The following is a 17,421-nucleotide window of genomic DNA, read 5'->3' on the forward strand; positions in this document are numbered from 1 at the left end:
CCCACCCTGCTGCATCAGGAATGTCCAGTGTGTAACACCTGCTTGATAATGAGCGCCCCATCTCAACTCATTAACACCACAGCTGCGTGAGGGCTTGTCTCTGGGCAGCCAAACGTCTCCATGCCGGCAAGGAGATTGTCCTGCTCCCAGCGCCTCCCTCAAGAGCCAGTGACCACTTGCACAAGCTTGGTGCATGGTCTCTGACAGATCTCCAAAGGAGGTGAGACACGGAGACAGGGGGTGCCCCTCTTGTGTGGCATCTTTAATGGTGCCCACTTCTCTGCTCAGAACAAGTTTCTCAGTACTGAATCCCCATGTCTCCCTTCTTTTCACCTCAGCATGAGTTTCCAATCCTGCAGAGCTGAAGGTGACGTTTGTTTCCTGTTTCTGCATTTTGAGGCAGGGTTGATAAGCTGTAGGCCAAATCCAGACTGTTGTCTGTTTTTGTGTGGCCCATGAACTGTGAATGAATGTTTTTTATATTTTTAAATGTTTTAAAAAGACTAAGAATCATACTGTGACAAGTGGAAATTATGTAAGAATCAGATTTCCCTGTTCATAAATAATGTTGTATTGAGACACAGTATTGCCCATTTGCTTATGTGTTTTCTGTGGTTGCTTTCATGTGCCAGCAGCAGAGTTGGGTTACTGTGTAGGGGAGCATGTGGCTTACAAAGCATACAAAATTTACCATATGACCCCTTACGATTCCCAGCGTAAGGCCTGAACACATTTCAGTTTTCTCTCTGTAGAACACCCCTCTGATACAGGCTTCATGACTAGGCTCCCAGTGTTGGAAAAATCACAGAATTTATAAGATGAATTTTGGTCTAACTAAGATTAGTGGCTAAAAGTCATATTCATAACACAAGTGCCAAAACTTTTCATTTCAAATATATTTGTTTGTATGTAAATCTTTTACCTTTGAAGCAAAATGTACATTCTTAGTTTAGGGCCATGGTTTGGCATGCAGAAATTTAGAAAAAAAAAGATGAATTCTTTATTACCTCAGAAGTGGAATGTATTTAAATATCTCTTAAATATTTAAGAGAAGATCAAGTAAAAACAGCTTTGTAATCACAGGCTTCTAACTTCTAACTGTGGTAGACAACCCTGCTCCCAGTAATGCCATTTTAAATAAGAATGCTGTAAATCTCATTACAGACTTATCCATGCACACTATTTCTGTGCTATACAAAAAAGAGCTAATTAAAAAGGGGAAAATCATTTTGTTTCTTTGAATTGTGCAGAAAAGTTGAGCCATTTGCTAGTCCAAATCATTGAAATTCATGGATTGGTTTGTACAGACTCCGCCCAAGAGCAAGCAGCAAGTTGCAACTGAACAAGTAAGTGGAGAGAACAGAAGTCGGGTCTGCCGTTTTAAACCTCATTGGTAGGTTTTACTTGATACAGCTTCTTCCTGTTCAGTATTTTAGAGTTGATTTTTCATCCTTCTCTTCTGTATCCAGTTAGTAATAATCTGAACCCAGCCTTCCAGCTCTCCAGAGACCATGCAGCCCGTGTTTGCATCGAGAGCCTGGTGATTTACTGACTGAGCAGGAGAGATGACCTCTACAGTTACTGTAGAAACCCAGGGAGATGTGAAGTGAGCTCACTGTACAAAGATTTCAAGCATTGACAAAGCTTCCTTATTTGGTAAATGTGGTTAACTGGTCCCAGCTGGTAGTGCTGGTGAGCTCATTGTGAGATGCGTTTTCCCTCCAAGTCAAATTCTTGTATTTTTTTTTTAATCCATTAGAATTAGAGTGTTGAGTAGTGTTTGGTTTTTCTTGATGTTCTGTGGACTAAAAGCAGAAATAATAGAGTTCCATTTTGAATATTAATACTCAAATATATTAACACTTTAAAATTCTCCTCTCTATCTTTTCTGGTCTCATATGTTGTTCACCTTACTTAGACTTTGGGGGACTTGATTTTAATTTATGCCTGAAGAACAGGACCCCTTCAGGAAGCAGATCCATGTGGATTTTGAGCTTTACTGTTCTTCCTGGCCTGTGTAAATTTACTCTGTGTGTTAGACATTTAGGGCAGAGTAAATTTTTTTTTTTTTAATTACCAAGTAGCATTTCATGTGTGAAAATGAAAAAGATGGCAGCATCTCATGGCTTCCCTTTAAAATTCCTACCTCGGGTTTGGCTGTGTCCCGAGTCTGGCTTTTCAGAGATTTGTTTTAGAGGAGAAAATGGGCTTTTTTTGAGTCAAATAGACCTTGGTTTGAATGCTGGCTGTGCCATGTGTGGACTTGATGACTTCAGCACAGCTCCATAACTGTCCTGGCAGTAGAAGGGGATGCCTGTCCTCCCCAGTGTTGTGAGGGCTGACATACATGTATAAAAATGCCTGGTCCAAAACTGATAATAAATGGGGATTTCCCGTTCTTTCTCTTGAGCAGTAGGCTAATTCCAGTGTTCTACCCACTCACAACTGCCTCCTTTTGGGTTATATTTATTTGTTTGGCTGGTATTTTCTGCCCCTGCCATCCGTTCTCTATGCAGAAACAGGAGGGACAGGGCCCACTATGTCCTCACCATTCAAAATGTGGGGACCCAGGAACTAATGCTTAGTGATTCCTGGCAATTTTTTCCTCCTGGGAAAATATAATTTCATTTGTTTGTGGGTGAGAGAAAGGAAAGTGCTTTCATGAAGTACCTTCTCTCTGACCTAAATTGAAATATGACATTCTTCCATTTGAGGTCGTAAAAGTAGCACTGATCCCAGTGGGCATGAAAGATTGGAAAGTAAGTAGAGGGAGAAGGAGGCGGGACGAGGCAGTCAGGGGTAAGAGCAGCCCCCCATCAGATCATGCTTTCATTTCATTTTGCCCACGTCCTACTTAACATCCTGTCCCAGCCCGTTATATCCCTGCTCCTGTCATCCGGTGGAAGCTGCCTCCATGGACCAGGAAATGAACCTGTTCTTTGTAGAGTCACTTTTTAAAAAAGTAACATTTTCATGGAAAAAAGATATGCACACGTATTTTAGTGGGTTTTACACTAGCATGCATGGTCTTTTAATAAAAAATTGATAATGCCTTCAAAAAAATATGATTTAGGACCAGCAGTACCACCTAGGAGCTTATTAGATATGCAGGGTCTTTGCCCTCCCCACCCCCATTTTCAAACCTGTATCTGTGATTTAACAAGATCTCAGTTGTCAAGTGCAAATAAAGTTTGAGAAGTACTGCTCTGGGGCACAGTGTTTTGGATCCACAGCTCTGGGTTTGGAAGTACATGACTCCTAGAGAGAGAGGACAGAGCTGTTAGATGCTTTTCATGCTGTGTAACTTTCAGGCTATTCCACGCACACGTGAACCTCTCCACCTGGGTTCTAATCATAAAACCATTCAGGGGAGAACATTCTTTCTCTATTTTTGTGGTTTTGTTGGTATTTTTGTCTACTGGGTAAATAGAATAAGGATTCATTAGTGTTGCTATAGATTTCTTCCTGGGGCGGAAAACGGCAGAATTTGATGTCAGGAGACCCCAGTTTTCCTAGGCCTGGGCAATTTCATGAAGGGAATGCCCTAACCTTTTGCTCTGAGCTGGAGGGACTGCGTTCATTCGTTTGTTGATAACACTCATTAACGTTGAAAAAACATGTTCCCATCTGGCGAGTCCTGGGGCAAGTGTAATTCTCAAGACCTAATACCCCCTAGACAAAGGGGGAATTGGTCCCCATCTCTCTCACTCAACCATTATTTGCATTATCTGCTTTGCCGGTTTCGTCAGACTTCGTGACCTCTGGATAATTTCTCTCCTGCCCTTCTCACACCACTGGGGGCTGCTTCTTCCTTTCTCAGCCTGGGCTCTTGCCCTTGCTGGGCCTTCGTCTCTCTCAGCACACAGCCTCCATCTGACATCATTTTTCTTGAAGCGGGATGCCCCTCTTCATCCCTCCACTGAGCTTCTGGAGGACGGATTCTTTTATTCCTGTTGCACCTCCTCAGTGCCCGGCACAGATCACACACTGTAAATACCGGCATTGCTGTGCTGTGTGTCCCGTCTGTTGTCTCAGCAATAATAAAATTCTGAAAACTGAGGAGCTTGGGTACCTGATCTGGGGAAACTACATAGAGAAGATTGGAAATGAAAAATATTTAGAAAGACCAGACAAGAGGCAGATTTAGTGTTTGGGGTGTACAATGATGATGGGACAGCTCCGCATGGGTCTAGGTGGGGTGCCAGAATGTCCCCAGAGACGACTGTGGTTGTCAGACTGCAGTATATTTTAGAAGATGATATCCAGAGTACTTTGTCTTCACAGTACTGAACAACTTGATGCTAGTAACTTAACACTTGGGACAACAGTTTGTGTGTGATATCCATTCCTGTTCATTTTATGAGCAGTGTTACTTTAGCATAATTAAAATGACATTTTAGTGGATATTTGTTACTGGAATTTCTCTCTTCAGAAAGCCCTTGGTCTTTGGGATTTGATGAATGAACCCAAGGACCACAGATCAGTGGTAAGGTAGGATTTTATTAGAAAGGAATACAGAAGAAGTAAAAAGCACCAGAGCTTCTGGCAGGGGGAAGACCAAGTGGGGCGTCTCTACCTGGGCCCTTTGTCTAGGGTTGTTAGGTCTTGAGAATTACACTTGGCCAGGACCTGGCAGATAGAAACAGGTTTTCAAAGTTAATGAGCCTTGCGTTATCAACAAATGAATGAATGTGCTTCCTCCAGCTTAGGGCAAAAGATCAGGACATTCCCTTCATGAAATTGCCCAGGCGTAAGAAAACTGGGGCCCCCTGCCCAGCCTTGATGGGGAAACCCTATATCATTTCCACTCCTGCACTCTCCTTTGTATTCTGTTCACTTGTCCTATGTGGTCCTGCTACTGTAATCATTTGGGTTGACAGAGCAAGACCCCATTTAAAGAAAAAGCTCCCTACCAGTCTGGGAGTTTGGGCAGTTTGTTTTTTTCTAAGTTACTGAGTTGTTTAAGTTATTGCCTCAGCATATACAAAAAGCATAAAACTTATTTTGGGGGGCTATTTAAGTGGCAGCAGGCAGCTGGCGGATCCTGAACTTGGCTCTGCTATGGGGAAACACTCAGCTGGCTGTGTTCTAATCCAGAAGCAAGGAACAGAGGCATGTGCCTGTGCGTGCTGATGGCAGTGCTGGCTGTGGGCACCCTAATGCAGCCTGTGTCCCCGGCAGATCCTGCTGGCTCCAGGGTGCCATGGGCAGAAGAGGCTTCCCAGAGGCAGCTGAGGGCAGTGCAAAGGATGAATGGTGAGTCCTGAGTGCACCTGGATGCACTGCTGGCTAGATACATCCAGGAGGCCCAGAAAGCTCCTTCTGGCCGGCCTTCTGGCCGAATGTCTATCATTAAGAACCTGCAGAGCCTGGACCCCAGCCACAGGATAAGTGACCAGGATGACATGGGCTGGATGGATTTGGGCTGGCACAGTGCTGAAGAGTATGAATAGGGGACCTGGCCTCTGTCAGCCTGACAGGAAGCAACTTCCTGACTCCGAGGAGACAAAATAAGAAAATAATCCCACTCATTACTCATTATCTCTGAAGTTTGACATTTTAAGTTTGTATTTATTAAGTACTCAATGTGAAAACTCTGTAAGATTATCTTGTGCAACCATACACCTCAGCAAAATTGTGCAAATGGAAGACAAAAGGTTTCTTTCATCTGTGATTTCTGGTTCTAAAATGTTGCTATGGGGGAATTCTGGGAAGATGGCCGACTGGTAGCAACCCTCACCAGAGGCTCCTGAGAAGAGGAAGAAAAACTGGATGGAATCAGACTCTACAAAGCCAAAGACAGGGAGCTGAGCCAAGGAAGAATTTCAGCAAGCTGTAACTCCATGGAAGAGCACTCAAGAAAACAAATTACAGGTGCAAAGTGTATTGACTAGAGGATGGGACACCCCTCCCCCAGGCAGGAGGCCTGCCGCAGGCCTTCTGCCAATGAGCAGTGAACAACAGACCTCTCATGTTACCTCGATGGAGAGAGCTGCTAAACTCCAGGTCTCTTTCTCCAGGGAGGTCCCACTTAGGAACCTAGACACCACCTCGCCAGGCATAAAATAGAACAGACATTTTCCCCCAGAAGTCCAAATTCCCAGTCCACTCTTTCACCCTCGTGTAGTGGTCTGAAGTTCTGCCCCTTGTACAACATAGAGTAGTCTTGTCTTGAGAGAACTGGGCATAGTGTGGTCCACCAACCATCAGGACGGAATCTGTGACTACCGGGGAAAAAAGAGGATGTGGGAAGAAAGGGACACTCAGCAGGAGGAGGAGCAGTCCCCTAGTTATGACTATGCCCAGCCACTGGTAGTGTTGACCCTCAGTTTGGGCTTTGTCTGGCGAGACAGGATACAGAACCCCCAGCTCTCATGGCACCCACAGCAGGAGAGTGGTTACCCCATGTGGACTGAGTTTGGCAGACAGGGCTAGTCCCTGCTGGGCCTGTAAGCAGAGGCTTGATAGGCGTGGACTGTGACCTGAGAGCAAGGGCATGGTCTCCTGATTCTAGCAGAACCTTCGAGCAATAGCTTACTGGGTATAAACCAAGCCCTGAGGGCTAGGGCATGCTCCACTGCCTCCAACAGGGCTGGTGAGCAGAAGCTTACCAGGTGAGGACTGAGAACTGTGGACAGAGTGTGGCACTCTGACTCTAACAGAGCCTGTGAACAGAGGCTTTCCAGGCAGTGGACTGAGACTGGCAGGTGGAGCATGGTCCCCTGACTCCATCTGGTCTGGCAAGCAGAAGCTAGCTGTGTGTGAACTGAGATCAGAGGGCAGGCCCAGTGCCCTGTCTTCAACAGACCCTGCAAACAGAGGCTTGCCTGGTAGTGGACTGAGACTGGCAAGGGGGAGCGTAGTCCCCTAACTCCACCTGGTCTAGCAAGCACTATTCCAGACCTTACTCCAGAGGCTAGCTCTGTGTGTACTGAGACCAGTGGGCCAGGGCGTTGCCCCTGGCTCCAGCAGGGCCTGTGAGCAGAGAAGTAGACAACAATGTGGACTGAGTCTGGTGGGTTGGAGTGTGGATCCCTGGCTCCAATTGTACTTTGAATCCCTTTGCTTTGAATCCCTTTGTTCTTGAATCCCTCTCTATTGGGCAGGGTTTGCACTGCTGGAAACAATTTGGTTGGAACCCATGTCTGGGTCTGTCCACTCAGCTACATTTTGACGTTGACCTTTGAAGTTCTCTAGTGGAAAAGAACTGAAGGGTGGGAGCTGGGCGCTGCAGCGGTTTGTATCTCTTCACAGTCGAGATTTAAATCTAATAGTGTGTGTTCATAGGATAGGGTAGAGGCTGGCTGATACCCAAACGGAGCTACCCTGCACTATCTCACCAAGTAGGTCCTCAGAGTCTCCTGCCAAAACTCTGAAAGGGGCCTTTGTAAGGTTGTAGGATATAAGCCACAATTACAAAGCCTAGAGCTTTGGTAAGGGGCTTTATCTACTACCTGGGAACCCTAGTTCAATCTCACCCTACCAGTTCTAAGAATCAAACAGTGGAAAATAAACATGTTGTGGACCCAAGAGAAGAACTCTGGCAACATGAATAACCAGAGTAGATCACCCCCCACCCCACCCCCAGGAATGACAAAGGAGATACAACTGAAAATGCCATGCATAGACAAATGGCAGCAATGTTAGAAACTGAATTCAGAATATGGATTGTAAATAAGATAAATAGAATGGAAGAAAAGATGGAAATTGAATTCCAAAGAGTAGTTCTAAAGTTGTCTCAAGAAATTAATGAATTCAAAGCCCAAGTCATCAAACAGTGAGAAAAGAGATAGCAGAGCTCAAGGAAATGAAAAAGTTAGTGGAGGAGCTTCAAAATACAGTAGAATCCCTCAGTAATAGAGTTGACCAGGTAGAAGAAAGGGTCTTTGAAACCGAGGACAAAGCTTTTGAACATTCCCAAACACTCAAAGAGGCAGACAATTGGAGAGCAAAAATGGATCATTCCCTGAGAGGGTTGTGGATCACTCTAAAAGATCAAACATTCATCTTATAGGAATTCCCAAAGGTGAAGAGGGTGCTCTGTTGTGACCTGTCGGGTTCCTATGGCCCTGGTCTTGGTTACTGCAGGAAGGAACCAGGCGAGAAGCGGATTAGAAGTACAAGCTTGTGGAAGGCGGGCTAGCCCTTACTTTCCGGGTAGCCCCGAGCAACCTCTGCACCAGCCTTTTATTGAAAGGGAATGATACAGGTTAGGGGAGTAATTAACAATGACTACGTGCTGAGGGCATGGGCTCCTTCTCTATAAGGAGCTACTGTGGACAAATCACCCGATAGTCCACCCCTCAGCTGTAAATCATCTTGCTTAGAGGTCGTCTGTCTCTTGGCGTTCTCTACAGTGGTCCAAAGGGTACAGATGCTCTACTCCAAGAGATTTTGGAGGAGAATTTCCCAAACATTGCTAGAGATAGCAGACAGTTTCAGAACCCCAGCAAGACTCAATCCAAATAAAGCATCTCCTAGGCACGTTGTGATTAACTTTGCCAAAGTTAAGATGAAGGAGAAAATTCTCTAAGCAGCCAGACATAAGAAAAGCATCACCTACAAAAGGAGAAATATCTGAATACCTGCAGAAATCTCAGCCGAACTGTTTCAAGCCAGAAGAAGACGGTCATTAACCTTCAGTCTGTTAAAACAAAACAACTTTTACCCCAGGATCCTCTATTCAGCTAAACTGAGTTTCATTTGCAATGGAGAAATCAAATACTTTAATGGCATGGACATGTTGAAGAAATTTGCCATAACTAAACCAGCTCTCCTGGATATTCTCAGACCCATCCTCCACAATGACCAGCGCAATGCTTTACCTCCAAAGTAAATTCTCCCAGAAATTTTTTGAACAAAACCCAACTTCCACAGTGGTGAAAGGATTAAAACTGTCCACTGGACATCCAAAAATCATGACACCCAAAGCACAACCAGGTTTATTAGTTTTCTCAATTAATGTGAACAGTTTAAATTGTCCTCTAAAGAGGCACAGGCTGGCTGACTGGATACATAAACTCAGACTGGATTTCTGCTATATACAAGAATCTCACCTTACCTTAAAGGATAAAAAAAGACTCAGGGTGAAGGGATGGACTTGTATAATACAGACAAATGGAAACCAGAAAAAAAGCAGGGGTTGCAATTTTAGTAGCAGATACAATTGGCTTTAAGCCAACAAAAATAAAGAAACATAAGGAAGGTCACTACATATTTGTCAAAGGAAACACCCAACATGAAGAGATTTCGATAATGAACATTTATGCACCCGACCAGAATGCTCCTCAATTCACAAAGCAGAGTCTAATGGTTATGAACAACTTGATGGCTTCCTGCACTATAATAGTTGGAGATTTTAACACCCCTTCGACAGTTTTGGATAGCTCCTCCAAGAAGAAACTAAATAAAGAAATGTTAGACTTAAACCTGACCCTAGAACAAATGGACTTTACAGACCTCTACAGAACATTTTACCCTAATAAAACTGAATAAACATTTTTCTCATCAGCCCACGTGTCACCATCCAAAATAGATCATATCCTAGGACACAAGTCTAACCTCAGCAAATTTAAAAGTATAGAAATTATTCCTTGTATCTTCTTGCACCACCATGGCATAAAAATGGAACTCAACAGCAATGGGAATCTTCATACTCAAACAAAGTCATGGAAGCTAAATAATCTTAGGCTGACTGATAGCTGGGTCAAAGATGAGATTAAGAAGGAAATCGCCAAATTTTTGGAACTAAATGATAATGAAGACACAAACTATCAAAAGCTGTCAATAATGTCAAAGAAGATGAAATATCTAGGAATGTACCTAACAAAGGACGTGAAAGATCTGTATAAAGAGAACTATGAAACTCTGAGGAGAAATAACTGAAGATGTTAACAAGTGAAAAACACACCATGCTCATGGCTGGGTAGAATCAACATTGTTAAAATGTCCATACTACCCATAGCAATCTACAAGTTTAATGCAATCCCTATTAAAGCACCATTGTCATACTTTAAAGAACTTGAAAGAAAATAGTACTTCGTTTTATATGGAATCAGAAAAAACCTTGAATAGCAAATACATTACTCAGAAATAAGAACAAATCAGGAGGTATCACATTACTAGACTTCAGGCTACACTATAAATCAATAGTGAGCAAAACATCATGGTTCTGCCACAAAAACAGAGTGGTAGATTTATGGAACAGAATAGAGAACCAAGACATGAATCCAGCTACTTATTGTCATTTGATCTTCGACAAGCCTATCAAAAATATTCAGTGGGGGAAAGACTCCCTATTTAACAAATGGTGCTGGGTGAACTGGCTGGTGACCTGTAGAAGACTGAAACTGGACCCTCACCTTTTACCATTAACAAAAATTGATTCTCACTGGATAAAAGATTTAAACTTAAGACATGAAACTATAAAAATACTTGAAGACAGTGCAAGGAAAACACTTGAAGAAATTGGACTGGGAGGCTCGGCGCCTATGGCTCAACTGGCTAAGGCGCCAGCCACGTACACCTAAGGTGGTGGGTTCGAATCCCCAGCCCGGACCGCCAAACAACAATGACGGCTGCAACCAAAAATAGCTGGGCGTTGTGGCGGGCGCCTGTGGTCCCAGCTACTTGGGAGGCGGAGACAGGAGACTCGCTTGAGCCCAGGAGTTGGAGGTTGCTGTGAGCTGTAATGCCACAGCACTCTACCCAGGGGGACAGCTTGAGGCTCTGTCTCAAAAAAAAAAAAAAAGAAATTGGACTGGGAGAATATTTTATGAGGAGCCCCCCCCCCCAAGAATCAAAGCAACACCAAAAATCCATTACTGGGATTTGATCAAACTAAAAAACTTTTGCACAGCCAAGAGCACAGTAAGTAAAGCAAACAGACAACCTTCCGAATGAGAGAAGATTTTTTCAGGTGATGCTTCTGACAAAGGTCTGATAACTGGAATCTACAGAGAACTCAAACTAATCAATCAGAAAAGAATAAATAAACCCATCTCTAAGTGGGCAAGAGACTTGAACAGAAACTTCTCTGATGAAGACAGGTGCGTGGCCTACAAACACATGAAAAAATGCTCATCATCCTTAATCATCAGAGAAATGTAAATCAAAACCATTTTGAGGATTCATCTAACTCCAGTAAAATTAGCCCACATTATAAAATCCCAAAACTACAGATGTAGGTGTGGATGCAGAGAGAAGGGAACAGTTCTACACTACTGGTGGTTAATACAATGCAAGTTTGGAGAACACTCAAGAAACTAGAAGTAGGCCTACTGTTCCATCCTGCAATTCCTCTACTAGGTATATACCCAGAGGATCAAAAATTATTTTACAACAAAGACATTTGCACCAAAATGTTTATTGCAGCCCAATTCATAATAACTAAGACATGGAAACAGCCCATCGACCCATGGGAATGGATTAACAAATTGTGGTATATGTACACTATGGTATACTATGCAGCCATAAGAAAAGATGGAGACTTCATATCTTTTATGTTTGCCTGGATGGATTTGGAATATGTTCTTCTTAGTAAAGTATCTGAAGAATGTGAAAAAAGGTATCTAATGTACTTAATACTACTATGAAATCAACATATAACCACCTACACACTCATATGATTGGCAAAACATAATTATAGTCCAGAAATTAGATGGGAAGAGGAGAGAGAGGGGACAAGAGGGGGGATATGGGAGGAGGGAGGGTATTTTGAGGGACCTCCCCTAATGTGCATGATGCCATGGTTCATTCAAAACTATTAAGAAATGAGTATAATTGTGATGGATGTGTTACTTAGTTTAATGTAAACATTTCATATTGTATATTGAAGCAGTACCCTGAATCCCATAAATGCATCAATGTGCAATGTTATGATTTAATAAAAAATAATAATTGAAATAAATAAAATGTTGCTGTGCTATTAAAGTGATTTCATTCTGCCCCTCACTAAAAGAAAAAACAACTTATTTTGAAGGCGATAAAGTTTTTGTTGCAGTTCTTGCTATTGTTTTAGAATATAACACCTCATCCTTTACTCTAAATATCCCATACTCCAATCTGAGGCCTGAGTGTACCATTCTTTATTTTACTTTGTTATATTATTTTTTTGAGGAGGGCAACATTTTAGTAGTTAGGTATTCATTTTTATAATAGTCTTATAAACCTAATAAATTCAGCAAGTGTTGAAAGAAATCATAGCAAATTGGTAAAAATTGACAGATAGGAGCCAAAATGGGATCCTTTGATGCTAAAGTCACAAAGATGAAACTATTGGTGAGGCAAAGTCGAGCCACAGCACACTGCCTGCTGTTAGTTCAGCTGCTGGTACCCTGTCCCACTAACCTCTCAATTCCTTTATTCCATCATGACTTACTATAGTGAAATTTATATTCGTCTTTCAGGGTATTTCCAAGTCCTTCCTGGGGACTTTCCACTAGAGAACTCATAATCACGAAAAGCAACTTTTGGATTCAGGAGAAATGTGGCAGTTTGTGCGTGTGCAGTATTATTATTATTATTTTGATACATAGGGGACTGAATTCTATTTCTAGGCCCACCCTAGAAAGAATGCTAAAAACAGGGAATCTTAAAAATGCCCAAGTAGATGGAGAGCCTGGCCAGTAATTGGACAGTGAAAATAGGAGACATTTGGGTTGAGTAGGATTTGGGTAAATGGCCTTGCAGATTTACGTCTGGCCAGTTTTCCCTGCCTGCTCCTCCCTGACCCTAGACCTGAGATACCGGAGCAGGGAGTGGCTCACCTCAGGATGCTTTTCCTTTCTCACTGAGCTTGTGATACCCAGTCGCCATGTTGGAACTGGCAGCATCCCAACATGGCCTGGTTTGGCTGCTGAGACAGGATTTACTAAATAGTGGAGCTGGCCTGAGGATTCTGATCTGGCTCCAAAGCCCTTGCTTCTTTGCTCTGCCCTGTGGCACTCAACAGTTTAGTGGTCACTTCCCCTTTATGCCTGACAGGACGTGTAGCCAATCAAATTAAGCAGTTACAAGATGAGGCCCTCAATTGGATATCTCAGTTGAAGTCAGAAAGTTTAGGGAGCTGAGTGTGTTGGCCATGGTACACAGAGTTGATTTCCTGTGGAACCTCACAAGATCCTTCCTGTCAACAGTTTCCTTAGGTTATTTATCTAGCACATGTGCTGATGCCTTAAAAATTGTGAAAGCAGAGAGTCAAATTCCATTTACCATGGGATGAGTTTAAATCAATCCCATTATTTTCACTGAGATGTCAGATGCTTTTCATCCTCACTTTCACTTTAGAAATGATTTATTTGCTTTTAAGCATGTATCTGTATAACTCTGAAGTTGGTTCTAAAGTCTAATTTGTAAAAAGAATTTCTGCAAAATTATTTATGAAGACTCCTTTTGTCATGGATTTCTTATACACTATAAACGCTTTTGCCCGTTCCAAGAAATAAAACCAAAAGGATCATTGTCAAAAAATAATTGCCAAGTTAACTTCAGATTAAATTTTTATGATTTTGTTTTACATTCATAAGTGCAACTGAAAGAATTGATAACAAAATATTTTAAAATAATATAAGATGCCTGGAGCTAACATGAAATTATAAACGCACGTAGGTAGTTCCAATTACAAAATGTAAATCCTTTTCAAATTTCACAAAAGACCTAAGTAAGCACTTGGGTTAAAAAACGTGTGCTGTTTGTGATAGCGTTGTGTCCTGCACAGTTTTTTATGAGGTAAATTTAAACTCAGAAGACAAACCAAGCTTCCTCACTTCTTTCAGTAAGTGCCAACTCTTGTATGTTCTCAGATCTTTAGGAGGCTAATGTCTACATTTTTATTCTCAGGCAAGTCACTATCAAAGGACATACAGGCCATCTCTGTGGATTTTGAGGGACTCAAGTGAAATTTCTCATGTGAAATGTTTTGTGAAATCTGAAGTATTGTCCTATTGCTAGTTATTATTTTATAATTTCTCCACTTTCAAAATAAGCATTTAACTCAACTGTTTGAATCTAAAACTGTAGCTATAATTCAGAGAACAGATATCTTTGAAAAACTGTGAGGTGAAAAAATTCCTGAAGGGGCTAATTAAAAATAATACATTTCCTTATAGAGTTGGACTGAATTACCTTCTCTTAGTTTTCTTCAAATTCTAGAATTTTCTGATTGCTTAATTCTGCAAGCTATAGTTATTTAGAAAAATCCAGAACCAAATTTAATAACAAGACTTTAATATTTATAAGATTCCAATGGTCATTTTATTTCTTTGAGAAGAAATCAATGTTCCGGGAGGCCAAGGCGAGAGAATTGCCTGAGTTCAGGAGTTCAAGACCAGCCTGAGCAAGAGTCAGACCCATCTCTACTAAATATAGAAGAAATAGCTGGGCATTGTGGCAGGTGCCTATAGTCCCAGCTACTCAGGAGACATTGACAAGAAGATCCCTGGAGCCCAAGAATTTGAGGTTGCTGTGACGTATGACACCACAGCACTCTTCCATGGCTGATACTGGAATTTCACTCTTCAGTAGGTCTTTGATCTTGGGAATTCAAGGAATGAACCCACAGACTTCAGATCAGCAGCAAGACAGAATGTTTTTTAGAAATTATAAAAGAATACAGAAGAAGTAAAAGGCAGGACAGTGCCTGTGGCTCAAAGGAGTAAGGGCGCCAGCACCATATACCAGAGGTGGCAGGTTCAAACCTGGCCCTGGCCAAAAAAAAAAACTGCCAAAAAAAAAAAACAAAAAGTAAAAGGCACTAGAGCTTCTGGTGGCGGGGTGGGGAGGGGAGGAGAACTAACTAACTGGGGAGTCTCTGTGTGGGCTCTTTTATCTAGGGGTATTAGGTCTTAAAAATTAAACTTGGCCAGGATTTGGCAGATGAGAACACGTTTTTTAGTGTTAATGAGTGTTATTGACAAAGGAATGAATATAGTCCTTCCAGCTCAAGGCATAGGTCAGGATGCTCCCTTTATGGACTTACCCAAACCTAAGAAATCTGAGATCCCCTGTCCTGCCTTGAATAGGGGTGGGAATCCTGTATTAGGACCACACAGTGAGACTCTGTCTCAAAATAACAAAAAAAGAAAAGAGAAGAAATCATATACCGTGGGAAGAACACTGAAGTAAGTTTAAGCTTTATGTTGACCATCCTTAATTTAAAATGAAGTTGGTCTCTTTCTGTGCTTTGTTAATTTGGGTAGTTTATAAAGAAAACCATTACCTACAAATTATGAAACCTGGGAATTTGAGTCCTAGAATTTCCCAAACAGAAGAGATGTTAGGTGACATGTGGTCCACCTGCCCAACCCTTGAAACTCTTCGCAATCACTTCACTGAATAGTGAGCCTGTTTTTCACACAGGCCAGTGAGGAAAAAGGACCTTTGAGACCACCCGTTTCATCTGTTTGTGGGTCAGTGTGAACGTTCTTTTTTAGTATTTTGTCATTTCTGCTGTAGACCCAAGTACGGAGATGCATTGGTGAGAGCATCCTGATCTTCCAACCCTTCAGTCCAGGGTCAGCTGGAGTTTGGCTTGCCCTCTCCACAGCTTCTTGTCGTCCGTCAGGCTGGCTTATATGGAAACAAATGTGGAGTCAACACCATTCCTATGATAACCCCATTCATGGGTCCCTCTCATAATCTTCAAAATAAACCTTTAATCTGTATTTTCTGTATTGTGAAATGAGAAAGTTTTTGGTAATTTCTCTTGGCCTTTCTTTTTTAGAGATCCCTCAGGTACCTGAATGGTAATCTTAATTTATTCATTTGAAGCACTCACTTGACCAGGATGTCATCTGTCAGTGATAGGATTGTGTGAAATTAAGTGATGGACACAGAGACATCCCCCCTAGGTCCCCCTTCAGGACAGACTTGTGGCCTCTGCTCCCTACCAGGAATGTTGCAGTGAGCAGGGAGCCTCAGCTGTCACCTCCTGGGCTTGCAGCTGTCTACCTGAGGAAGGCAGTGACTCAGGCAGCCACAGCTAGTGGTCGATAGAGCAGGAGTGGAAAGGCCTAGACATTGCAACTCAGTACAGGACAATCCTCACAGACAGCCAGCTCCAGAGCTCCCTGCTAAGGGGGTCTCAGCGCTACCCCCTGTGTGACATCCAGTCTCCACCTCTGACCAGTCCTGCTGCTGGAGAGCCACCCATCTGACAGCAAGGAGGCTTATAAGAAGGCTCCTTGTTACACCTTTAAGCCCTATATTTTATTTTTAATTTTTTCCATTTCTTTTAAAAGGCTGTTTCCTTTTAAAGAAGGCTGGCTGTTACTCCAGACAGTAAGAAGGGCAAATATACAAAGTATGTAAACATTTCAGATGAGAAGGTACCACTGGTCATGGAGCATAATGCCCCAGACATCATTTACAGTGCCCCTCAGTGTCTTTGGCTGCATGAAAAGCAGCCTTTCCTTTCTCTGTTGTTGTTAAATGCTTTGCCATAATTTAGTTTGACATGTATCCCCAGGCGTTGAGAAAACCACTACTGCTTGTCAGTAAATGATAATTTTGTTCCTTACAGTGTGCCAAAATGAGAATTTAGACTTTTATTTTAGAGAAAAGTGGGATTATAAAGTGTCACATGAGGAAGAATAAGAAGAATTGACCTAAAACAAAGTGAGGGGTATGGGGATATGTGTGTGCATTGGATGTGAGGGATGTGAGGGTATGTGTGTGTGCGTGGGATGTGAGGGTATGTGTGTGCATGGGGTGTGAGATATGTGTGTGGGTGGGATCTGAGGCTATGTGTGTGTGGGGGGAATGTAAGTGGTGTGAGCGTGTATGTGTGCATAGGATGTGAGGGGTGTGTGTGCCCATGGGGTGTGAGGCGTGTGTGGGTGGGATGTGAGGTATGTGTGGAGGTGGGATGTGAGGCTATGTGTGTGCATGGGATGTAAGTGGTGTGCGGGTGTGTGTGTGCATGGGATGTGAGAGGTGTGAGGGTGTGTGTGTGCATGGGATGTGAGGAGTGTGAGGGTGTGTATGCCCATGGGGTGTCAGGTACATGTGTGGGCAGGATGTGAGGCTGTATGTGTGTGTGAGATGTAAGTGGTGTGAGGGTGTGTGTTTGCATGGGATGTGAGAGGTGTGAGGGTGTATGTGTTCATGGAGTGTGAAGCTATGTGTGTGTGTGGAATGTGAGAGTGTGCATGTGCATGGGATGTGAGGGGTGTGAGGATGTGTGCTCATGGGGTGTGAGATATGTGTGTGGGTGTGATGTGAGGGTATGAGGGATGTGAGGGTATGTGTGTGGGTGGGATGTGAGGGGTGTGAGGGTTTGTGTGTGCATGGGAGGTGAGGGGATGAGGGTGTGGGGGGGATGTGAGAAGGTGAGGATATGTTGGGGGGGGATGTGAGGGCTGTGAGGGTGTGTGGGTGGGATGTGAGGATGTGTGTGTAGGGATGTGAGGGTGTGTGTGTGGG

At 42.9% G+C, this 17,421-nt stretch overlaps 1 protein-coding gene and 1 pseudogene across 1 annotated transcript in view; both read left to right on the top strand.

Moving 5' to 3' along the window:
• ARHGAP42 (Rho GTPase activating protein 42) overlaps positions 1-17,421 on the top strand; it is a 325,063-nt gene that overhangs the window by 208,015 nt on the left and 99,627 nt on the right. The gene's annotated exons all lie outside the window — the stretch shown is intronic.
• Positions 4,207-5,453, top strand: LOC105886831 (annotated as a pseudogene).

Source organism: Otolemur garnettii, unplaced genomic scaffold (assembly GCF_000181295.1).
Source record: "Otolemur garnettii isolate 467f Iridium unplaced genomic scaffold, OtoGar3 scaffold00001, whole genome shotgun sequence".
NCBI classification, from domain to species: Eukaryota; Metazoa; Chordata; class Mammalia; order Primates; family Galagidae; genus Otolemur; species Otolemur garnettii.